This window comes from Suricata suricatta, chromosome 11, assembly GCF_006229205.1.
Source record: "Suricata suricatta isolate VVHF042 chromosome 11, meerkat_22Aug2017_6uvM2_HiC, whole genome shotgun sequence".
Taxonomy (NCBI): domain Eukaryota; kingdom Metazoa; phylum Chordata; class Mammalia; order Carnivora; family Herpestidae; genus Suricata; species Suricata suricatta.
The window spans coordinates 103,777,169-103,802,894 of record NC_043710.1 but is presented as its reverse complement, the minus strand read 5'-3'; the positions used below and the strand labels follow the sequence as shown (position 1 = coordinate 103,802,894).

Genomic DNA, 25,726 nt, shown 5'->3' with positions numbered 1-25,726 from the left:
AAGAGCAGGGCAATGTTTGCCAAACAGGATACATGCCATCTGAGAATTATTTAACCATCTGTATATTAATCACCACAGCATTCTGTAACTAACATTTGACTTGAGATCGATGAGTAAGCGTCACATGCCAGGAAACACATCTTACGCTCATCCGAGCCTGGCTCTGAAATGCAACAGTATGTACCGGTGCACTGCTGTACGATTAGCCGGGCTAAAAACAAACACACACCTTTCTCAGCAACTCGTTCCATTTCTCTATACAAAAAGAATGGATAATAAACTTTAAACTGTCAAAATAGGGGCGCCTGGGTGGTTCAGTCTGTTAAGCCTCCGACTTCAGCTCAGGTCAGATCTCACATTCATGGGTTCCAGCCCCGTGTCAGGCTCTGTGCTGGCAGCTAGCTCAGAGTCTGGAGCCTGCTTCCGGTTCTGTGTCTCCTTCTCTCTCTGCCCCTCCCCCTCTCATGCTCTGTCTCTCTCTGTATCAAAAATAAATAAAACATTAAAAAAAATAAACTGTCAAAATGCTGCATGGGGGAGGGGGAGGGCGTCAGATAGTACCATAGCACCACGATGAAGCTAGCTAGTAGGTACAGGGGAGGGGTGACTCTGTCTCCTGTTACCCTGAGTAACAGTTCACAAAGTGAAAGGAAAATCTACCCTCATCAAGGAAGATGTAAACAGAAGCCATGAGCATTTCTCCTCTCCTAGAGGACAGATCACCATTTTCAGGTGCTAAGTATTTTTTACTGTGCTGGGTAAATCCTGGCTTGCTCTTACTCGGTAGTCCTTTCAAGAATATCCAAATAAGGGGCGCCTGGGTGGCTCAGTTGGTTGAGCGTCTGGCTTCAACTCAGGTCATAATCTCATGGTTCGTGGGTTGGAGCCCCACGTCAGGCTCTGTGCTGCCAGCTAGCTCAGAGCCTGGAGCCTGTCTTCAGATTCTGTGTCTCCCTCTCTCTCTGACCCTCCCCTGCTCATGCTGTCATTCTCTCTCTCAAAAGTAAATAAAAACTTAAAAAAAATGTTTAAATATCCAAATAAGACTATTTCACCTATGCTCATGAGGATGTAATGCGCACAACCTAAAGGTTAACAAGAAGAAAGGATAAATAGTAACAAGCACTAGGATTTACTAGGATTAAAATAAACTTTTACGGTTAAAAGCAAATGACTAATACAATTAAGGATCCTACAGGACTAAAAAGCAGAGTGTTCACATTGGAGTTATCAATAACCATGATGAACATCCTTATTTTTAGGCTGGTACCTTAGAGACCAGTGAAAAATAACAAAAGAGGAAGAAATAATAAAGAGATGGAAAATGTCTGACTCCTCATCAGACTGTGAGCTCCCTGAGGGCAGAGCCCTCTTCCTCATATTTGATCCCCATTTCCTGGAACAGTGACTACTAAATGACTACATTTAGTAGAAGAACAGACAATCTAATTTTCTTTGGAATAAATAAAATAGTAATAAACTTGGAAATACTGTAAAAGTATTATATCACAAAATCACTGAATCATCAAAGTATCATACATGCTGCATTTTAATAAATATTAAATACCAGCACTCTGGTAATTTTAAAACATCAATGAACCATGTGGATAGTCCAATGTGGTCTTTTAAGACAGTTGAAAACATTCTTAATCTTCCTTCATTCGTTCTTTCAAAAAATATTTATTGAGCACCTACTATGTATGGGGCACTCTGCTACTATGGTAATATAATGATGATGATCAAGAATTGTCTGGTTTCTCCCTTCTCAGAACAGCCTGGTGGCTGAGGTTAACAATTATGCAAACAAACAATTACAGCAGAATTGATGAGTACTTTAATAAAGGAGTCCAGAGAGGTTATGGAAACAGACAAAAAGAGACAGCGCTAAATTCAGACTTGACAGGTCAGAGGAGACTTTCCTAGAAGAAACCACATTTATAATAGGAAACCAAAGAGATCAGTAGAACTTTCCAGGCAAAGTGAAGATTTCCTGCAGAGCCAGCAGCCCAGCGTCAAAGCACAGAGGTGGAAGAAGCCTACACACCTACACACAGCCCATGGGAGCCCATGGGAGCTCAGGCTTGAGGTGATTGGTGGGACCGGTAAGGCTGGGAAGAGGAAGAGAAGCCTGATGGTCAAGGACCTCAGAGGCTACATTAAGGAGCTGGGATTTTAGTCTAAGAGCAGTACGCAGCTACCGTGTCTGAGGCTTGGGTAGGAGACATCACTTCATCAGATCACACCTGTTCTATCCTGACTGCGTTACACTGTTATCCTGACAACAGTGGTTGTCAGAGCATGGTGCCCAGATGTGCAGCCTCTGCATATGTTAGAGGTGTACCTTCAGAATATGCTAGAAATATACATTCTTGGGCCCCGCTGCAAACCGACAGAATCAGAAACTCTGGGGGTGGAGCCCAGAAATCTGTATTTTAATAGACCTTCCAGGTGATTCTGATGCATAGGACAGAGATGGGAACTGAAGAGAAGACAAGATAACCCAGAGAAGATGGCACAGAGAAGAGGGCCAAGGAGAGCCCCCGGGGAATATCAATGTTTAAGAGATGGCAGAAGAAGTCAGAAGAATGTGGAGCTACGAAGTCAAAGGCAGGTGCAGGTTGGGTCAAGTCCGTGAAGAAGGTGGGTAAGTCAGGGACTGAGAAGCATCTCTCGTGGATTCAGCAATGGTAAGGTCATTGGTGACTCTGGCAAGAAAAGTCTTGGTGAGTGGGGCTTGAAGCCTGACTGTGGCGAGGTAGGAGACTGGACAGTGGCTTAAGAGGGCAAGTGACGAGGGAGGGTACTTTTAGGATGAGGAAGACTTGGCCATGTTCAGATGACAGAGAAAAGGAGCCAGGAGAGGGGAGAGGTGGCAGGGTGAACTGTGTAAGGAAGTGGAAGAGGACGTGAGGACGTGAGGAACCGGCTTCACAGGATCAACCCTGGATAAAACCAGAGCCACCCAGACACCGTCACATGAGGAAGGCAAAGATGGATGGGGCACAGGTGTGCTGGGGAGAACTTTCTCCTCGGAGGGCTTCTCTTTCCTCTGTCAATCAAGACAGGTCGTTTGTGAGATGGGGTGATGGAGGGAGTCCTCAGAGTCTAGACTCCTATCAGAAGGGGCAGCACTGAAGTTGGAAAATGAGCTGGGATAGTGAGTGAGTCACTGGTCTACTGGAGACACAATGAGACACAACCAGTCAGACAGCGGCAGAGGAGACAGAAGGAAACGTACAAACTACGGAGATACTATGGAGGCAGAATTACCAAAAGCTGTTAATGGGTACATTACAGGAAACAGAAGGAATGTGTCTAGCTGTGGAGGATTGGTCTAGACAGCGTGTAGAAGCTGGGTGGAAGGTGCCTATTCACCTAGACAGGCGAGCGGGAATCCTCATCTGGGAAGGGATAGTGTTACCGCCTTCACATACAGCCGCTGGAACGCTTTTGGGGAAATACATGCAAAGAGCAAGTCTGCTACTTGTGGAAGCACAGCGCAAACGGGAGCTGCTGTGATTATTTCCCTCTTACAGCACAACACTCTGAATAGAATGAGCACTCATATTCATTGAATGATGACTGAATGGGTGGACAAATGAATGAACGTGCGTGTAAACAGAAGGAGACTATGTATTTTCACCAGTGAGACTACGGTAGTTACTCATCAGACGGTGGCTTTCCTACTCTGTGGATTTTGTGGAATGAGGGGATTTTTTTCCCCATAAGATAGGTTGGAAGTACAGGAGTATTTAAAGAAATGAATCATGGCATCTCCTTTACTTAAATCCCTTCTCCTTGTCTTGGGGATACAATTCGAGATGCAATGCTGTTCACTCACTGTAACGCTGCTGACGCGCATGCGCGGGCATACTGCCCGCCCTGCTTCCGGCCCCTCCCACCCTGGACCCGTTCCTCCCCTCGGCAGGTCCCTGCCCACCCTGCCTGCTCCTTCTGGCCCTCCCCTCTTCCTTCCAGCTTCCAGACCCTCCCCTGCGCCAGGCACTAGTCACTCACCCTTCCAGGGTTAGACCAAGGACCTCCCAGTGACGCTTTCACTAGCACGTGGCCCTTTCCTTTTTTTTTTTTTTTAAACTGCGGTAAAAATATAACCTAAAACTTGCTGTTTCCACCATCTTAAGTGTATAACTCAGTTGCATTAATTATGCTCAGTGTTGGTCAACCAAAGCTTTTTCATCGGCCCCGACAGAAGTCCTTCTTCCACTTAGGCAATAAATCCCTTGGCCCCAGGCTTCCTCATTCTGCTGTCTGTCAAGGGCAGGGGCTAGTGTCTGTCTTTACAACCCTGCCTATTCTAGAAAAGTCCTACAAGTGGAACTGTACAATATCTGTCCTTCTGTGTCGGACTTCGCTCCCGCAGCATAATGCTTCCCACGTCCACCCACGTGCAGCGCGTGCTACTTCATCTCCTTCGGGGCCAGCATTCCACGGTACACACATGCCGCCTTTTGCTTATCCACTCATCTGCTGATGGACACTTGGGTTGTTTCTACCTTCCAGGGATTGTGCATCACACGACGTTGGCTGCTGTGAACACAGGTGTGCATGTATCTGTTTGAGTTTCTCTTTTCAACTCCTTGGGGTATATGGTGTGCGCCTCGTTGTGGAATTGCTGGGTCATACCGTAATTCTATGTTTAGACGTTTGAGAAGCCCCTGTGCCCCTTTTGATAAATACAAAACTCTCATGCCAATTTTAAGACCCTGATGTGTTGCTTCGCCTCACCCCCTCGCCGTGGACGCTCTCCCTTGAGAATGGCGCAAAGTCTTAGCCCGGCTACTAAGACCGTCCGTGGTCTGGCCCCTCTGTCTCCCACTCCGCCCTCCCCTCCGTCCTCTCCTAGTTCTGACTGTCGTGAACCCCTGCCATTTGCTGATGGCTCCACCTCTGCACATGCCAGCGCTGTCCTTTCCCGCTCTCCTCTACCCACACTTGGGGGAAGACACGGTTCTAGCCCTTCTGGACACTCTCGGGTCTCCCGCCGCACCTGCTACCAAGAGGGCAAAACTGACAATTCTGAATTGTTCAAAAGGATAAAATCTACTCTGGCAGCTCTCAGCCCATACACACTGCAATCAACCAAGCCTACACTGTATAAAAGCTCAAGAAAGTCTAAGAACAAAACTTCACTGGCATAAAATTTCAAGGTGAGACTACAGTGGGTTATCCAAGGGAAGTTTCATCTATTTAGTGGAACAAAATTATGGTGTAAACGTGTGTTTTTCATCATTAAAACACTACTAAATACCATATTCGACATTTTCTTTTAAGGCCAAATGTCTCAAGGAAAGAAATTACACTGAATTTAAATCTTTTCATTATGAAATTAACACCTATGGAATGGTGCATAATATGAAACACATGGTTTAGTGGATTAGTATGAGAAAAGCCGAGTGTCCACCTTCTAATTCAAGAACTAACATATTGTCAGTTCCCCAGAGGCCTCTCATATGGCCCTTCCCCTTTTTCCCTTTCAGGTAGCTATCTTTAAGAGGGTCTATTTCTTTGAAAAATAAAGAGTTCCACCCTAGTTGGGCAACTAAACATTTATGAAAGCATAAAGCACAGTTCTGGCTGTTACACATGGATCTCATGGTATATAATCGACAAATGTGTTGGGTGACAGTCGGGGGTAGTGTCACAGACCTGCATTTTACACCATCTTCTGTTTTGTCTTTTAAAATAACTACAATTAAAAATAAATAAATAAATAAAATACAATTAATTTTAATAAAATGGTAAAGTTTAAATCTTTGGTAATTTCACGTTGACTTTCAGATATTCCACTGGGAAAAAACTCTACGGTTTGCTTATTTCTTTCCAAACGACAGCATACACCAGCTATGGGGGGAGGGGACTTTATCAAAATATAATTCACAGACCATACAAATAACTCATTTAAAGTGCACAATTCAATGATTTCCAGTAGATGCTCAGAGTAACTCAACCATCACCACGACCTATTTTGATACATTTCATCACCCCAAAAAAGAAATCCTTTACCTATTAACAGTCATTTTCCATCTCCCACCAATCCCTTAGGCTTAAGTAAACACCAATCCACTTTCTGTCTCTATGGATTTTTCTGGTCTGCACATTTCATATAGATGGAGTCATATGATATGTGGTCTAGGCCCTGTCACTTACAATGTTTTCAAGGTTCATCCATGTTGTGGCGCGTATTGGCACTCCATCTTTCTTACTTCTGAACGATATTTTATTGTATGGACGACATACCACATTTTGTTTATCCGCTCATCAGTCAATGGACACTTGGGTTGGTTCTATGTTCTGACTATCCTTAATGTGGCGATGAACATTCATGGACAAGTTTTTATACAGATGTATGCTTTCACACGTAGAGGAATGAAATTGATGGTTCATATGATAATGCTGTTCAAGATCTGCCAGACACTTTTCCAGAGAAGCTGTAGTGTATGAGGGTTCCACATTTTTGTATCATTGACAACACTTGTTATTATCTGTGTCTTTGATTATAGCCATTGTAGTGCGTGTGAAGTGCTGTATGACCGACCAGTGAGTCACTGTGGCTTTGATTTATATTTCCCCAACAGGTAATAATGTGGAGCATCTTTTCCTGGGTTTATTGGCCGTTTCTAGATCCTAGCTCTGGGCTTTTCATAGATACCTTTTGTCAGATTGAAAAAGTTCTCCCTATTCCTAGTTTGTTGAGTGTTTTTATCATGAAAGAACATTGCATTTTATCAAATGCTTTTCTGCCTTTATTGAGATGATCATGGAGTTTTTGATACCAGCTGTTTTTGTTGGTAAATAATTTTTCATACTTATGAAATCTATGCAATCCTATAAATGTGTAATGCATTTCATATTATATTAAAGGGTTCAAATTTAAATTATTAACTATAAACTCCAAAAATTATGTCTACAACAAAAATTATGGGGAAACATTTCATTAATATATTTATGTTGGAAGAAAATTTTCTATGAAATTTATGTAGGGTCTTTTCTGAATGGCAGAAACCGTGGTGTGTTTTTGTTTTTTCTATTAGCCTAACTTCTGTGGTTCTACTTTTTCAAACTATATCTTGCCTACTTCTATTCTTTAAAACAACAACCCAAAAACATACTACATCTATGGAATACTCCCATAAGCCCAAATCAAACACAATTTTCTACACATGATTATTTCAGAAGCAATTCAAATAAAACATAAATGGTCAATCCAAGATCAATCCAAGGATCTATGTTCAACCATCAAACAACCAAATCCGTATCTACCTAAGCCAAGTGGTTGTTAGTAAAATCTGTGTCCAACCTTTTAAATTAGTTAACTACACTCGAATTTCTAACAAAATCACTTAGAACAATGGGCTTTGTCTCCATGATCACGCACAATCATTTTGTCAAAACATGTGTACACAGATGATGGTACATTCCCTCCCCTGTAAAATTCGAAGTCTGACTGCAAACACCGTATACTGGGCAGAAACTTGTGAAAGATGCTAAAAACACAGAAAGGCTATTAGAGCAGTAACAGGTGACACACCTCCAATCCAACTAATGTACGTGTTGGGGATCTGGAAACTACGCTGGCTTCCAAGGCTGTGCCAGGTGGGGAAGTGGCTAGACTGCAAGATCAGAAAAAGGCTTCCCGAACATGTGTCTTCCTGCAGCAGAAGACATACATGTTGACGGTGGCTCTCTCATCCTGTGAGATCTTGGGAAAAGAAAGCCTCCGTAACATGAAGAACACTTCTACTGTTTATTCTCAATGTTCATATTCAACCAATGAGTCTAAATTTTTTTTTATGTCTTTATTTTATCTTGAGAGACAGAGAGTGAGTGGGGGAGGAGCAGAGAGAGAGAGAGGGAGACAGAATCGAAGCAGGCTTCAGGCTCTGAGCTGTCAGCACAGAGCCCGATGCGAGGCTCGAACCCACAGACCGTGAGATCATGACCTGAGCTGAACTCGGATGCTTAACCGACTGAGCCACCCAGGTGCCCCCCACCAATGAGTCTTAAAATACAATGAAGCAAAAAACAAAAAGGGCCATTCTTATTAAGATTATTTCAAATATATCATTTAAAATCAACAAGGGGGTGAGGTGGAAATGCTACCTGGAAGGTATTAACTAAATCACATATTTTCTCAAAAAAAAAAAAAATACTTCCATATCATCTACTTAGTTGTGTATTGTGTTTTCCCACCTCAATCCTAAAACAATCTAGGATTCAGATTTTTTTGGTCCTTGTTGAGTTCTCCTGCCTTCCAACACTGAGCGTATTGCCAGAATTGCAACTTCACTCTTGGACGCAAAAGCAGCAGAGGCCTTAGAAAATCAGAGATCTCCACGGGGACACGGATGCCTCTGAGGGAGTCCAGGCGCTTTCGTCCTCACCCCAGCGGTCAGGATCCTGACTCACTGGGGTGGCACCACACGAACTACAGCGGCCAAAAGGGACTCTTCTTCCACCAAACACTGCACTAATTCTCCAGCATTCAGCGTTTCCACTTGAATGGAATAAAAACCCTTTTGAGGACAACAATTACAATCCCCCCCTTTTTTTTTTCTCAGGCGCACTATTGGACTTCTCAGGGCCGCACAATGCAAATAAGGCAGCTTCCTTTCATGGCGTGATTAGTATGCAAACACAGCCTGCTTTTTTAGGAGGATGTGAAGAACCAGCAACCAGCTTTGCTAAACCCAGAGGTTTCTACAATTATTTCCACTGTTTATTTTTCAACAGAAGATTACACAATAACACCAAAGGCGTTAGCTCTAGTTTGCCAATGTTTTGTAAACAATGACAAGTTAGATTTTTATACCCTTTGTGTCATATTTAAAGCTATGGTCAACTACTGATTCTAATACATTAATTTCTTCCCCAAACTCAACTTGTATGAAACAGGATTCAAGCTCTACTTTCTTTTTAAGAAACTGCCCTTCATTTTTCAACAGAGAATGATCTGTCTGCTGTGTAGCTTTAGAAAGCTTGTCATTTTTAAGACTTACTATCAATTCCAGAATAAGACTAACAAATTACATTGTTACGGTACTCCACCCAATTCATATGTACCTTTATAATAAACCTTGTGGCTTTCCAAATTATTGTTAAATTCAACATAAGGCTGTGTTTTCCGGAGAAAATTAAATGAAATTTGTTTAGCAAAAGGAAATGGAATCTGGGGCCCCTGGGTGGCTCACGTCAGCTAAGCATCTGACTCTTGATTTTGGCTCAGGTCATGATCTCAGGGTTCTTGAGTTTGAGACCCTGAATCCTGTGTTGGGATTCTCTCTACTGTTCTCTCTGCCCCTCCCCCCCAAATAGAAATAAGTAAAGTTTTTTTTTCAATTAAAAAAAAAGATGGAATCTTTGCACTACAAATTATGTCCATATGACATTGAATCTCAAGAAAATAATTTAAGAAGCATGTCCAATTGCATGGTTCCTTGCTGATTTTTTATCAAAGTTTCCAAGAAAATGCAAACCTAGGGGTTGTGACGCCGCACCTTCCTTAAGAAACACCTCGCCTGTCACATTATTTGTGTTTTCGTCTATCTCTACCTACAAAGACTCACGAAGAGATTCTAGTCATATAACCACCAGACATTCCCACCTACAGTGTTAAGTAATGACAACAACAATCATCAATGACTCAATCGTTTTGCTCTGGATATGAATTTTCTTAATCCATGTTTTAAGTGTTAAAATATAAATTTGCTTTTTATGTTCTTTTAAAACAATCCTCTATAGAAATCCTTTTTAAATTTTTTTATTTATTTTTCTTGAGAGAGACAGAGAAAGAGTGCTCTTGCACATTCCAGCAGGGGAGGGGCAGAGCAGGGGAGGGGCAGAGCAGGGGAGAGGGAGAATCCTAAGCAGGTTCCATGCAGACAGCAGAGAGCCGGATGGCAGGGCTCAAACCCACAAAACCGTGAGATCATGACCTGAGCCCAAATTAAGAGTTGGACGCTTAACTGAGTCGCCCAGGCGTGCCCCCCGCCCCCAGCCCAGGGCATAACGATCCTTTTTAAGGTCTGATGTCTGATACAGAAGAGATCACTTCAAATTTAATTTCAGTGAAAATATTTCAAGAATAGATGTGGGTCAATAGTGATTATGGCGTTTAAAAAAAAAGTTTATTCATTTTGAGAGGGGGAGGGGCAGAGAGAGAGGAGAGAGAGAATCACAAGTAGATTCCACCTTGTTAGTCCAGAGCCCAAGGCAGGGTTCAACCTCACGAACTGTGAGACCATGATCTGAGCCAAAATCAAGAGTCAGATGCTTGACCGGCTGAGCCACCCAGTTGCCCCAATATAATGATTACGGCTTAAATCAAACCCATCTTCCTGCCAACAGCCCCAAGCCCCAGGACAAATGTCTCTGTCTGCTAATAAGGAGCTGATCGTGACATCTGCATGCCATCCGTCCCCCACGATTTCAGGGACATTGGTAAATCACTCGCGGTATTTGTGTTTCCTTGTAAAGTTCCAGGGTCCAACCCGTGAAGGTCACTGACACACATGGATTCTCCCGACAGCATCAGATACGGAACCAGCCCCCCAACCACATTCACTGGAGGTTTACACTGTTTCCTTTGGTAAAAACTTTCAAATTTTAAATGAAGAAATTTGTAACAAAAAAGAAAGAGAACTGATTTATTTGTTCCGGTCTATAAAATAAGCAAAACAGATGAAAGCAAAGACTAACTTAACAATAGAACTCATTTTAAATCTCTCATGCTGAGTTCGTTAAAAGAGAATGTAATTTTAAACTCGCTTATCACAAACAAAAAGTTTAATATTTAGAAATGCATGCACGGGCTGTTGAAATAATTACACATATTTATAAATTATGTTTCCTTAAAATATCCCCCCCACCACACATTTATTGTTATTGTATTTAATAAAGAAATTAAATGTCTGACTTTGTGATAGTTATTCTCTTAATATTGCACAGGCCAGCAGAAATATAACACAGAATAATGTATTGATTTACCCCCCAGTGACTTCAAAAAGGATCTATCATGAATAGCTCTAGAAGACCAACTAATAAAGGATCATCTGGATTTCTGGTTTAGATGCAAAGTTACACATAGATAGACAAATTACTTAATGTGCAAAATATTTATCCTCTAAAAAGAAATCCCCGTATGTAACTTACCTGTGAAGAAGTATTTATTACAATAAAAATATTCTTCTTATGAGAAGGGAGGAAGGGGATGAACTGTCTGCATGACCAGTTATCTTAATTGAGTCTGACCGATAATTTAAATTCTGATTCCAAAGCCAGTTTAGCTCAAAATGACCTCAAATTGTAATCTAGGGCAGTTAACGGTCTCATTTTCAATCTCTTATCTTCAAAGAATACCACACGATGTCCCTTTTTTTGCTTCATTATGACAGATGGTTTTCTTTAATGAAAATTTAAAATTTTAAACATGTCATGCATAACTTTAACTTACATACACAAAAAGGGGAAAATCGGAGAAGGGAATAAATAATTCTTAGTTATCTTCTTCTGACATTTCAAGGTTGTCTTTGGTGTCGTTCCAAAGGAATAAATATAATAAGTGTAACCAAAAACAATTTAGAAAGTGGTCTAGAATTTTTTATAAAGCTACCGAATACATCCATCTTGTATCTGTAACTCGCAGCCCAACTCCACGGAACACTGGAGTTACTCCATAAATATTGGATTAAGTGCATGTTTCTAATCAACGTTCCTGCTGCCCAACAAGGCTGGGACACAGCCATATGCAAATATGTTCATGAAACTGCTCTTCTTCTGGTTCACAGCGTCACTGCCAAGCCCTGTCTTTATATCCGAGAGATGTGGAGTCTCAGGCCACCCTGGAATCTTCTGAGGACTTCTCAGTCGAGGAAAGGTTCTTCAAAACAGAACAGCTGCTCACAACCGACCCTACTTCCTGAAGTGTCAATTCCCTCTAAGTTCCCTTAACATACATCTTCTTAGGTCTTTGCTTTTGAGGCACCCCTGGAACATTAACCTTTTCCTTTAAGAATTCTGCAAGCTTCGGGGTGCCTGGGGGGCTCAGTTCGTTAAGCATCCGACTTCCACCCAGGCCATGATCTCATGCTTCTGGGTCAGAGCCCCGCGTCGGGCTCTGTGCAGACAGCTCAGAGCCTGGAGCCTGCTTCGGATTCTGTGTCTCCCTCCCTCTCTGCCCTCTCCTGCTCATTCTCTGTCTCTCTGTCTCTCAAAATTAAATAAACATTGGGGCACCTGGGTGGCTCATTCAGTTGAGCGTCTGACTTCAGCTTGGGTCAGGATCTCACGGTTTGTGAGTTTGAGCCCCTAGTCGGGCTCTGAGCAGACAGCTCAGAGCTTGGTGCCTGCTTCCGATTCTCTCTCTCTCCCTCTCTCTCTCTGTCTGCCCTTCCCTCACTCATGCTCTGTCTCTATCTCTCAAAAATGAGTAAATGTTTAAAAAAAAGTTTAAAAATAAATAAATAAACGGAAAAAGGAGAATTCTGCCAGCTTCTTTAAATCTCAAAAATGCCATGCTAAAACTAGTGAGATGAAGGATTTCAAATGTGTGCTCTGCCCTGTACCCACTGGGACCCCTGAAGGAGACAGGTCATCAGGAGGTTCTCACAGGTGCTTCAAAGTGAAAGCCAACAACCCTTCTCATACTGCTAACATCAACCCAACGCACACGCACACAACCGTAAGCCTCAGAAGGGTGAGGGCCCTGTATCTCATCTTCCATGCTGAATTCTTCTTCATTCCAGGAAGACCAAATGTTTACTAACTGAAGAGGTTAAATCCCAGGGAATCTGTTCTTGGGGAATGCCAAGCATTGTTGAGGGCAAAGTGCCCCCACTGAAAATGGGGGGATTCAGTGAAATCAAACCATTCAGTTCAGAGAAAAGCAAGTTAGATCTATACCTAAGAGGCTGCAAAATCCTGGACTCTCTTGAACTGACCAGTCCAAGAAAAAAGGCAGGTACTAAGGAGTGGACGTGGACATTCCCCACCATCTCCCAGCTTCCCAGACGTTCCCCAGCTTTTTGGTGTCTCACTCCTAATTACTAATTGGTGGCTAAGGACCGTTATGATTTGAGAAATAAAATGAAGCAATATGAAACACAAGAGGAGATACTAAAACAGATAATAAAGGGGAATTCAGAGGATAAAGAGACAATACAGGATACAAGAATATTTTTCTAAGTTTATTCATATTGAGAGAGAGAGAGAGAAAAAGAGAGAGAGAGAGAGAAAGAGAGAGAGAAAACATGAGTGGGAGAGAAAGGAGACAGAGAATCCCAAGCATTCTCCATGCTGCCAGTGCAAAGCCCAATGTGGGGCTTGCACTCACGTGAGATCATGACCTGAGCTGAAAAGAAGAGTTGGTAACTTATCTGACTGAGCCACCCAGGCGCCACCAAAAGTTTTTTCTAAAATACTCGAGATACAAAAGATGTATCAAGGAAGAAGAAGAGGAAACTACCAAAAGGACATGCAGACAATAAAACAGAATTCTTAGAAATTAAGAATATATTAGCAAAATAGAAAATCCAATATAAAAATTGTCAAAACGTTGACAAAACCTCCCAGAAAGTAAAGGGTGGAGAGTTGCAGGGACAGAGAAATGAATGTAGGAGAGAGAAGACCAAAAAAAAAAAAAAAATAGATGAGCAATCTAACTTCTGAATAAGAGCTCCAGAAAAAAGGGAGAGAAAGCAGAGATATGAAAATGTCAAATAAATAGTGTAGGAACATTTCCTAGCACAGAAAAACATGAATTTCCAGACCAAAGTGGCCCACTGAGAACCTACCTCCCCCATAAATAAAAGCAGACTTACAATAAGGCACAGCATAGAACACTGTAGACAAAGGGAAGATCCTAATACCTTCTAAAGGAAAAATAAGCAAGTTTTTTTTTTTACAAAATGTCGGAAATCAGAAGGCACTAGACTTCACAAATGCAACAGTGAAAGCTAGAAAACATGGGGCAATACCTTCAAAATTCTTGAGGACAACAATTTCCAATCTAGACAATTGTATACTAGATAAGTATAAATTAACTGCTGCAAGTCTAGAAAACCAACAGTCAAAATTGAAGAATAAAGTAAGGTCTAGGCCATATGTCTTCTGAAGATGAAAGAAAATAGCCACATTTGAACATATTGAGAGGGACTTTACATGTCGGTCTGAGAACTGGACAATGAATTAGTGAAAAGTATATAGAAAATTAAGCAAAGAAAAACTAATGCCATCATAAACTTCAGGAAAGACAAAAAGTTATATAGAAAGGTAATAAAATCATATAATTGTTCAAGGCTCAGCTGTGAATAATATTTACATGGGCATAATATAAACACTAAATCCTGTTTAAATAAAAAATGGAGAAATTATTATATTGGGAGGCTAGAGTAAAAGTAAGGGGGTAGGGACTATTTGAAAGAATACTAAACCCCCTGAGGGAAAAGCCAATAAATAATGCCTGAAACTGAAAAAGCAAGAAAGTATAAATGTGGACATTAAAAAAGGAGATTAAATGAAAGGAAGTGGTTGCTTCAGGAAAGTCAAAACCAGAAGTAGGAAGGATAAAGAGAGAGGTAAGGAAAGGTAGTAAGGGTTGGGGCAGGGGACTGCTGTTTCAAGTTTTATAAAACAATTTAACTTTTTAAACGATGTGGACATATCATTTTGCTAAGAATAAAAATTAAATTTAAGAAAGGGAGGAATGACGACCAATGAATTCCAACTGCTTGAATAGTTAGGATCTTTAATCTCAATGTATACTAACTATAATGTAGTAGAGAAGAGAGAGAGACACGGGCTGACACAACTTCCCTTAATGGTAAGTAAATAACTAAGGAATTCAAATTGAGCTGAGAAGGTATATACAACAAGGTCACTCTGTAAGAATGAAATATGAAATCTCCTTTGTCCTAAATCATTGGGGATTAGAATGTCTCATGACTGATGTTTCCATATGAGTAACACTAATTATATTACCTCTTTCATCCCAACTTACCACTGGTGGAGACGAAGGTGCCTACGTTTATGTCTGTTTTGTTTGCAACTACGTGGCGACTCCTTGAAGTCCTGCGTCCTCCAGTAGCCAGCACAGAGCCGAGTACGAAGGACACATCCTCCATAAACTAATTCACAGAAGTGTTGCCTGCTGCTTGAATGGGCCAATAGTTGGATCTTCCAAATGAGGCTTAATTTTGAACACCCATTATTTATGCTTGGCATTGCAATATAGCAGAGTTTTCTTTGCAATCAAATACTAAATGGCTAAGACGGGTATGTTTTTCGTGTTCTTGAGTCTGCTTTTCCTATTTTCCCATCCAAGTTATCATATCTTCTTATTACCAGTGTACCTATACCTAGCAGTCATGTTTCCTTGGTTCCAGTCCGAGTCTAGAAGCCCTTCTAAATGTGGGCTGGGAAATTAATTAGAATATTTTTTATTTTATTATATTTTGTATGTTTTTTATTTATTTTTGAGAGACAGAGAGAGACAGTGTGAGCAGAGGAGGGTCGGAGAGAGAGGGAGACAGAGAATCCGAAGCAGGCTCCAGGCTCTGAGCTGTCAGCACAGAGCCTGATGCGGGGCTCGAACCCACAAACCGTGAGATCATGACCTGAGCCCAAGTCGGACGCTCAACCGACTGAGCCACCCAGGTGCCCCTCTGGGGAAAAATTTTAAAAGGCCAAAAGGCTTCCCCTATAGGTCAGGTGCCTACAATCAAATGCATGGACTTTGGGAGTCCCTCTATTTTAGCTATCCAGAAGTATCTTTCTCTTACTTCTTCATCTTCCCCTTATAGGTCATGCTTCATGTTCCAAAGATTTAAGGTTGCCAGACAAATGACTTCCAGATTAATGAAGTGTCACCAATATGATCTTTAGCAGCAACCATTATTTAAGTACACTAAATTTTATGGCTCTACTATTATGGTGAATTGACAGGTTTAATATTAACCCTATTTAAATGGAAAGGACAATCTATATAAACCAATTTATTTTTTTAAATTTTACTTCTTTCAAAACCAAGATCTACCATACTTTGCTTCCAAAGGCGTTGAAACAACTAAGCAATCAGCCATGGAGTTTCCAACTCGGTTGCAATTCATGGTGATCCTAAACTCTCAGAGAATGAAAACTAAATGGGAAAAAATGTGATTCTAATTATAATCAATACTTAAATCCAACACTAATTGTGCACCCCTTCACTGTGAACTTTAACAGAAAGAAAGAAAATGAGAAAAAATTACTGAGCTTACTCTGTGCCAGACAGTTGCATAAATTACCTCATTTTGTCCTCACAATAACCCTATTAGGGAGGTATTATTATTCCTGTTTCACAGAGAAATAAACTGAGCATTGGAGAGATTAAACAACTGGCTCAAGGTCACAGAAAGCAAGAGAACCAGGGTGCAAAATGCCAAGTTCAATGTCAAAGGGCCCCAGGGCGCCCCCTACATTATGCACCACTCTATAACACTAAAAGGAAATACTAAATTAAGAAAGGAAGATAAGTTGTAATCATAACTCAGATCAAAGAGCCTGCACTGGATTTGCATCTTCCTCGTGCCCCTGACAGCAGATCTTCAAGCCCGTTGTACCCTGTTGTACCCTGAATCTGCTTCTCACACAGCAACTGCAGCTTAACTCACGACTGGCAGCATCTCACGCAGACAGAATGGACGCTGGCGGATGCGGTATGAATAAAAGAACATCAGGAGGCAGTCACGCCTGTGCCCCCTCTTTTGCCAATCTCATAAAAACAATACAGCCAATCTGTGGCAAACTGAAGAAACTTCAAAAGATTTTGCTATCAACAAACCTTTTCTAAAGGTATAGAATAAAGGGGCGAATATCATGGGCAATGATGTGAGAAAATAAAACTGTGCCTAAAAATGATCACCTGCCATGATAAATGAACCCCCTGGGGAGAAAACCCTCGAACATTAACCTCTTCTTCTCAGGTGACCCCGACCCATTGTCCTTTGCAAGGAAAAGGCATGGCTCCTCAGGTGGCCCCCCATTCTGAAGCCTTCCCCACCTCAGCACCCCATTCTTCCTGCTTTGTGGTCAAGTACCCTTTGGCTCTGAAATGTGAAATTCACTACCCAACTAAACTTCTCTAAGATCCCCACTCTCCTGTGAAACAAACCCCAACTTTTCTACTTGTGCCTCATCTTCCTTACACACACAATCCACGTTAAGTACTACTGCCCACTTCTTAATATAGTATTTGCTTTTCAATCCAAATATAGAGCAATGTATGCTCATTAGAGAAGACTCAGTATAAAAAAAAAAAAGTGTCTTCTTCCAGTCTTTTTTTATTCTTCCAGTCTTAAGGAGTGACAGAAAATTTTTTTAAAACACAAAGTCAGTACTATATACACCACTTGTTTCCAACTTTTGTCCACTTAACTTTATTCTTCTCTAACCTAGGCGTTCACACCACTAGGCTCTGGTCCCCCCCCCCCCCCCCCCGCCTTGGTTCAATATCGCCTTCCAAATTATAGACAAGATGCCATTCTAAATGCTACATAAATACAACATAAATATTTCCGGGTGTGATAAAGATTGCACAATGCACTGATTGTAACCCATGGCGTTTTCTCTCCACTGAAAAGGAATAGAAAGATGACTACCATGACCCCTCAGTCTTCTTGGTCCCCCCAGCTGGGCTTCCTGAAGCTTCCTCCCAAACATTCAACACATGGCCTATCTCATTCACGCTTCCTAGATGTAAAGTGAAATCCTGACTACAAAGCCCCCAGCTATCACTACACTGGGAAGAATTCTCCAACCGCCCTAGTGCCCCGGTAACTCTTCCTCTGCCTCTGAAATCTTAGCCACGTGTCTGGCTTTAGATGCCACCTCGTACTCCCGGTTGCCTTTAAATTCTACACTAGAAAGTAGGCTTTCTAACAAGGTATTGTCCTGTTGAGTTTTGGGGGCTCTGTTTTACACCTACAGCTAAGAGACTGTGTAGATGCCCAGTAAGCATGTCTGCTGTCACTGCTACTCCCTATGGCCCCAGACCATGAGGTCTCTGCCCCACGAATTGGCTTAGCCTCTGTCTAATCCTATATTCCTCTATCTATGACATTATTTTTATCTGAGCCATAATTAGATACATTTTCCATCACAACTGGGTCAACAAAACTTTCACAAAATACTTATCCTTGCTCCAAAGATACATACTCTCTATTCCATTCCATTCTGTTCCGTTCCGTTCCGTTCCATTCCATTCCATTCTCTCTTTCCCTATTTTTCCCCCTCCCTCCATCCTTCCTTTCCTTCTTTTTCAGGGCTGGTGGAAGTCTACTAAGTAGATTTTACCCCACAACTGAAAAATACTGACCTAGAAGTTAAGATACCCGGATGTCCAGGGTTTTTCCTAAAACCTAATGTATGTGAAACCGAGGTCTCTCATTCATTCAAGGCAACGCCTCTTCTCCATTTCTCCATCATTCTGACAGCTCCATGAGTTCATTCCCTCTGGTTTGCACTTGAAAAGTTTTCTCTCCCCCAGTCGCCTACCATTTCGGATGGATCATCTACCCGCACCGGGTCATTTGTCATCCCTAACCTCTCAGCTGTGCGCCTTTTTTATCCTTATCCAAAACCACTCCAAGTGTACTTTCTAAGATTATCTGTTTTACAAATTGTATCACGGTTGGATTCCTTTAACAAGCCCCACTGGAACATAAACATTTGATTTTTATAAAATTTTATAAAACTTGATTTTTGAGTAGCAAAAATCCTTCTCCTAACCCGCTGTTTGGTCCAGCTACAGACACTAACACGCCTTCCAAGCACTGTAGTGATCCCTACCAGTTTGTCTGTCTCCCTCCCTGCGAATTCAGAGCTAGCATCAAACACAGAGCCTAGCACCACAGATGTTCCAAAGTAATCATGGACTATACCCTTAAAATATTCTAGAAAACGATTTCTCCAACATCCTCCTTTGTCGAGCATTTAAGATTTTAATAAGAGCTGGTCCAATCTCCAGTCTGCTGTCAATGATCTTCAAGACCAATTTTCTAGCTAGACCCGTCCCGTCCCACAGAGAAATGGGCCCTCCCTCCCCTTCTGTGTCCTTACACCTGTGAGGGTCCACATCAAACACTAGCTCATCCACACCTGCTTCCAGACGTTAAAGCGAACCGAGATGATGAGATGATCATTGTCTTTCTTAACAATTCGCACAATTAATATCAGCCTCCTTCTTTCAGGCAATGATTCATAGCATACCATTTGTGATTTCCTAACTGTCTGAATGAACTAAGTGTTTCCTCCCCAGCCACGTAAAAGCCTCTAGGCCTGGTACAGTATCCTGATCCTGTTTTCCCCCTCAGCCCCCAGCACAGAACTTGGCACATCCTATTCACAGTACACCTATTTCCTAAACATGTCAAAGAAAACCTTTCTTCAAGACGAGCTTTTGAAAAGCACATATCGAGTGCCTACAACGTATTACAACGTACTTGTTGTACGTATGAGATTTTATTTAAGCTCACCAAAACCCACCAGGGAGGTGTCATTATTCCCAATGTACAGACGGGGAGGCAGGCCCAGAGGTGCAACAAGTGCAGGATGTCACTTCCAGTGAGCAGACTCAACCTAGACTTGTCAGACCCCAAATCTCTTGGTTTGCCCTTCCCCCCAGTCACCCCTCTGTCATTTCCAGCGGATGCCAAGCAAATGGTCCTCACTTCAGAACATGATTAAGATGCAGTCAACTATGCAAGTAAGGCCCCCAGCTTCCTCCCTCCCCTATAAGCCACTTAGACTTTCTTGCCTCAGCTTCTATTCAAGACCTGACACAGTCTGGCCTTCTGGAGCTTTCTCCCCCCTAATATGTGACCGCTTCTCCCCAGGCCACCTGACAGTGTGCCCTTAGCATCACCCTGTACATCCATCTCTCCACCGCCTGAATCCCCTCTTCTTCCTGCTCCGTGGAGTGGAGGCCCACGCCCACTCACGGGGGTCCCAAGCAGAGTTAATGGTCCAATGGCCCTTAATTCATGTCTCACTTTGTAAGGATGGTATATCTCTCTCCCACACTCCATGGTGAACTCCAGAGGCAAAGGCATAGCTCCCTCGACTTTATAATCTGAAACCCAGAACAATTCTGGAAGCAACCTGGCCTTGTCAAGATCTCGGGAAAGTTTGCTGAATTCAGTGGAATGCAAGAATGTGTGTTGTGATTCAGTGTTTGCTGAATTAAGCAGTCAATCAGCCAGGCCTTCGATGAGAATACCATCTGTTCTTATTTCACAGTTTTGTCAATGTCATCTCCTCACCCCAGCCCAGCCACACAAAGGTGGGATCCCCACAATAGTCTCGTGGAGCACCCTGCTCCTTTCCTTAGTTCTTATCAGAATATGGGACCCGAAATATTACGTGTGTTACTTGTCTGAGGCCCGTGTTCCCCACACGTAGACTGGAAGTTCCATGAAGACACAGACGATGTATGTTAACTGCTGAATTCCCAGAACACCACACTCAATAAACATTTAGTGAACAAATGATCTGAAGATTAGACGATATTAACACAGAGCAAAAGTCTGGCACTGAACGATGATGATGAAGACATAATTACGGGGATCGCCATGCAGCTTCTCTCCTTGTGGACAGCTAACACAGAATCTGAGTCTCTTCTCCAGCACGGCATCTGCCTTTAGTTGGCAAAAACACTCCCTGCCCTGCCAGGACGGTACTTATGTCTGACTCATTTGAATAATAATAGCAATTACTTTATTTTATTCCAGAGAGTAATTTACAAAAATATAAGCAGAGAGAGATATTAAATCAACTCAGGTCTCACATAAGATTTCCTGTAAAATAAAGGTCAAATGGTGTCTCCTTTCCAAAAATAAGTTTGATTTTGATGTACGAGTCTGATCTTCAAAGCACCACACGAACAGCCTTCAGGACGGAGATACGTGCTCAACAAACTGGAACGGTCAGCCTATACTCTGAAGCAAGTGGACTCAAGCAGATCAAATCACAGTTGCTGGCTCTGGTGCAGATGGGGTCTGCCGGGCCCCCCATCCCATGGGCTCCTTCCAAGGCTCTGTGGCATGGGCACCTGCCCATGTGTTCTCATGGTCACTTATCTCTTAAATTTTGCAGAAGAGTTTTGTATTTTCGTTAAAAGGGCCCTCAAGATTGTACATCCTTCAGGCCCCATGACACCCACATCAACCCTTGTGCTGACGGCTTTCGGCCTTAACAGGAGATCACTTTTCTAACATATACACAAGCAACATAACACAATGCAGGCATAGTCAACAAGATTTTTTAAAGTCAAGTTCTAGTCACTGAAGAAATCATGTTCTCAGAATATCCTTCTCTGAGTCCTGGAAGGAGCACTATGTTTAAATATTATTTTTTTTCTAGCTCCATATACACCTCTCTTTCTCATCAATAAACACGGCCCGCACACACTGAAGTCCTGTGCTGTCTAAAATATTCATCACTCGGGGCGCCTGGGGGGCTCAGTCGGTTAAGCGTCCGGCTTCGGCTCAGGTCATGATCTCGCGGTTCGTGGGTTCGAGCCCCGCGTCGGGTTCTGTGCTGACAGCTCGCTCAGAGCCTGTTTCAGATCCTGTGTCTCCCTCTCTCTCTGACCCTCCCCTGCTTGTGCTGTCTCTCTCTAACTCTCAAAAAAAAATTTTTTTTAATTAAAAATATTCACCACTCTAACATGGGGTGCTGCTGATTTGGCCATTTTGCAGAAGAGGAAACTGAAACTGGGGGAAGCTAAGGACTTGTCCCAAATCGGATGGCAAATAAGGGATATCACAGCTGGGCCTTCGACCCGGGGCTGTGGGCCACTGGCTCTTCAACTCCATGCGATCCTACCCTCCTACCCTCCAGGCTCCTTGACCGCAGGAAGTATGCCATCTCGATCCTTTGGAATTCCCCACAGAGCCGGCATCCAATAAATATATGTGATTACTTGTTTAAGAGAATACCTAAAGTAACACAATCTCAAAACACTATGACATCGCTCTGGATATTCCTAAAGGAAGAGGTAATCAGATCCCAAAGGCCCGTCACATGCGTCACGTTATCTCAGGGATGACAGGGGCACAATACAGGCCAGCGTTTGCAGGAAGGCCCGGGTGAGAATACAGAATGCAATACAGGCTATGCAGAAGCCTTTCAAGTCATTATCTGTGATGTGGTCTTTGAATTCAGAGTTAAACATATATACATGTATCTGGCAGGAACAGAATGCACAATAGGTTTATTAAAGCCTTCTCCCCCCTCCAAAATAAAAAACCAGGCATACCCGAGACAGAGCAGAGGGCTTATCTTTTCCGTGTACTCGTGTTTGAGTCTCCAACGGTGCTTGGAAGCTAAATTAATAGGGCAGGAAGGGAGAAGTGTGTCACCCTAGCTGAAAACAGTTAACTCAGCGGCTGCGTGGAGACACGGCCTAAAAGCGCCTTAACTGTAATGTATTGAAACCGTCTGAAAGGCTGCCATTTGGCACACAGACCGACATCAAAAGGCAGTGCCCTAATGAGCATCTTCAGCGGAGAGACAGCGTTTCAACGCGGCGAAATGAAAGGGCATAATGACACCACGGGCAAAGCCAAATAATTTACATCCCTTTACATCAGTGAGAGGTTTTCAGGGTTGGCACCAAGAGTTAATACTATTAACGAAAAGGGCTGAACGGGACATGACTGGACCTTCAGATAGACTTCCAGATGTGGCTGTCACTGCCGTAGTAAGCACATCGTCCCGTATTACCGATGGCCGCTTCACTAGGGTTGTTTCCTCGTAGTAAGAATCTCCGGGCCCTGTAGACATCTACTCCTTAGGATTCAGAGGGGCCCCTGGGCATCCCCCCCTCCTGAGAGGCCGTTTCTTACATTATTGTTCAGAGACTTTCTCTTTCAAGACATGTATGAAACTTTCTTCTGAATTTTACTCATTTCTCCTCTCTTTAAGTCAAGGAATCTTAACCTTGGTCTTTTTTAAGTCAAAACTCAAGTACTCATTATTACCACATAGCCAGTTGATTCACGGTTCTAATTTTGTCTGATTCGTAACCCATTTTTAAGACTCATAAAATGCGATTTGTAATTTGTTGCCATTTCTTTTAAAGATCCAGATGTTTCTTAGCCTATATGTTTGTCAGAGCGCTAAAGTGAGGACTTACCAGTTATGGAAGTGGCGTTAAAATATTTATCCTGACACCAGGAAATACCTGCCGGCTCTAAAACTCGGTACTTAAGCAGTGCCGGAGAACCTAGTTCACACGCCTTTGTCTCCGCTCAGGCTGCCTCGTCCCAGAAGACTGGCCGTGACAGGTGCGGCCCCCTCTCTCCCCACCCGGCTGGCTGCTCCTGCGCGCCGGCACCGCAAACCCAAGACTGGCAGGCAAAGTTCAAACGGTTCTTGGGCAACAGGTAGTCAATCACTCAGTGCACGGAGACAGGAAGGACTGTCTGTAAAGTATCTTTGGAGGTCTGCCAGGAGTACTGAAGTCACATTCTGTCTGGAGGGCAGCCACGGTTCTGTAACGCCGAAGACGTAAATATGGAGAATTCATCAAATTCCTATGAAATACAGGCTTTTTCACCTTAAGAAATTAACTGGTTGGATCTGCAATTCCAAAGTCCATATTTCAGGCAGCGTAAAGTTTACAAGACGCTGTCTATAATTTAAGAAACTGAGTTCTGTAGCAAACAAAAACATCTGTCGTGTCTAAAGATTAGGTTCTGAATGAGAAAATGGTGCTATTTATTTTGAAAGGCAATTAAGACCTTGTTCCTGGTGACAGAAAAATATAGATACAGATTACTTACATTAAATTACAATAGTACCCTTCTGAGGCATTCCATTAATGATGAATGTACTCCAAAGAGAAGCACTATGCAAAACTCTTAGAATTTCAGGTTTCCAGGTGCCTAACTGCTTCCTCTCATCATCACCTTGAGTAAGCATCCATAGCCCTTGCAAAGACCACACCCATACCCTAATCTTTGGCTTGGGGGGGGGGGGGTGTGAACAATTACTACCGTAATTCTTGTACTATCAAGCTCAAAAAACAGTCCACCAGTTACTTCAACAAATCCTTAGTTTAATCAATTAGCATAGAGACTTGGATAAACCTCCTTTATTGAACAAGATGATGCCCTGCTATTTTCTGCTATTCCAGTATTATGTTTTAGAAAGTAGATCCTGGGGAAACATATCTGGAAAAAAAGTCTTCAAGTTCAATCTTTTGGGGGAAGAAGGGGGAGGGTCTTCTTGAAAAACTGACTAAAAAAAATGTCAATTTTTGGACTGATGAAAACAACATGATTGGTAGATCTTTAGAACCTTCACAGCAGGAATAGTAACTCAAAAACTATTAAATAAAAGACAGGCCACACTTCCACACTGTCTGGATTATATTCCTTTGGTGTCTAACTCAGTTGAATTTTAAACAAATTCTTAGTTCTTTCCAGTATTTTAATCTATGCTACTATTTTTCGAAAGAAAAATTAACTTTTTGGTTTTGGGATAGAGTCACTCAAGTTCTTCCACATTCTTGAATACAACTATATTATATTGAGTTACATTTTGCTCAGAAACACACATTTCGGACCTTCGAATAAAAATCAACAAAAATAATATAACTTGACATAACTGGACTCACAACAAACATGGCTGAAACGCACCTTGATGGTTCATTTAGGGACGGATGTTACATATACTCATATACATGCTGGCTGGTCCCCATGAAGTAGCAAAGGTGCCTTTTGTTCTTAACCCAGCGCTACCGTATTAGAAAACCAGTTCTATTCATTCCTCTATTGTAGCAAAATTGCAAGAGGACAGTAAAATTGTCAAATAGGACCTAGCCATTCCAAATCATTCAAACAATTTTTCCACAAAACGTCCAAAATTGCTGTTAGAATAAACTCCAGTTTGCTGTGTAATTCCGCAACCTTTCACTTTATTCCAAAAGAGCCAAAAACAACAAAATGAGAGGGGCCGAGACCTGATATCTTTGGTGTTAAGGGTAGAAAACATGGTATTTAAATTTTCATATACACTGTGTGGAGTGTGGAGACTGAACTACCATTGTCCCTGAAGATGATATATTTGAGGCCAAAATCATTATAATAATTCTATTACTATTATACTTATAACAATTATTATTATCACTATGTATACACATTTACATATATGTGCGTACGTACATATAATTCTGTTTTTATTTTCGCCCCGACCCTCTGACTTGACGGCTTCGATTTTCTTTTAACTGTGGAATTATCAATACTTTAATGGAAAATTATTTCTTCGGAAAACCGTTCAACTTCCTTCTTTTGTTAGGCAACCTTGTATGCGTTTCTTGTTCTGCCTTGTCCCCATCCTCACGGTCCTAGGCCGGACTGAGGCCGCTTTCCCTCCAGGGTACACTGCTCAGAATGCCACCCTTGCCTGGGCACCCACCGCATCCCAATCCGGGACTCCCTGGGCGGGTACCAGCCTGCGCCCGCCCGCAGCTCCCAGCACCGAAGGTTACACCCATCACGGTAGAGGAAAGGTAGGCCGGCGATCCTTCCCTAAGGCCCCCCAAAGAGCAGGTCTCCATGGCCACGCCCCCAGCTCGAGGGGAGGAGGGCGCGCGCGGAGACCCGCCGGCACCGCAGCAAAGGGCAAGCCCCGTGCCGTCCGGGCCAGGTGGCGCAGGGACCCAGCGACC

At 42.5% G+C, this 25,726-nt stretch overlaps 1 protein-coding gene across 18 annotated transcripts in view; it reads right to left on the bottom strand.

Moving 5' to 3' along the window:
• NCAM1 (neural cell adhesion molecule 1) overlaps window positions 1-25,726 on the bottom strand; it is a 300,388-nt gene that overhangs the window by 273,818 nt on the left and 844 nt on the right. The gene's annotated exons all lie outside the window — the stretch shown is intronic.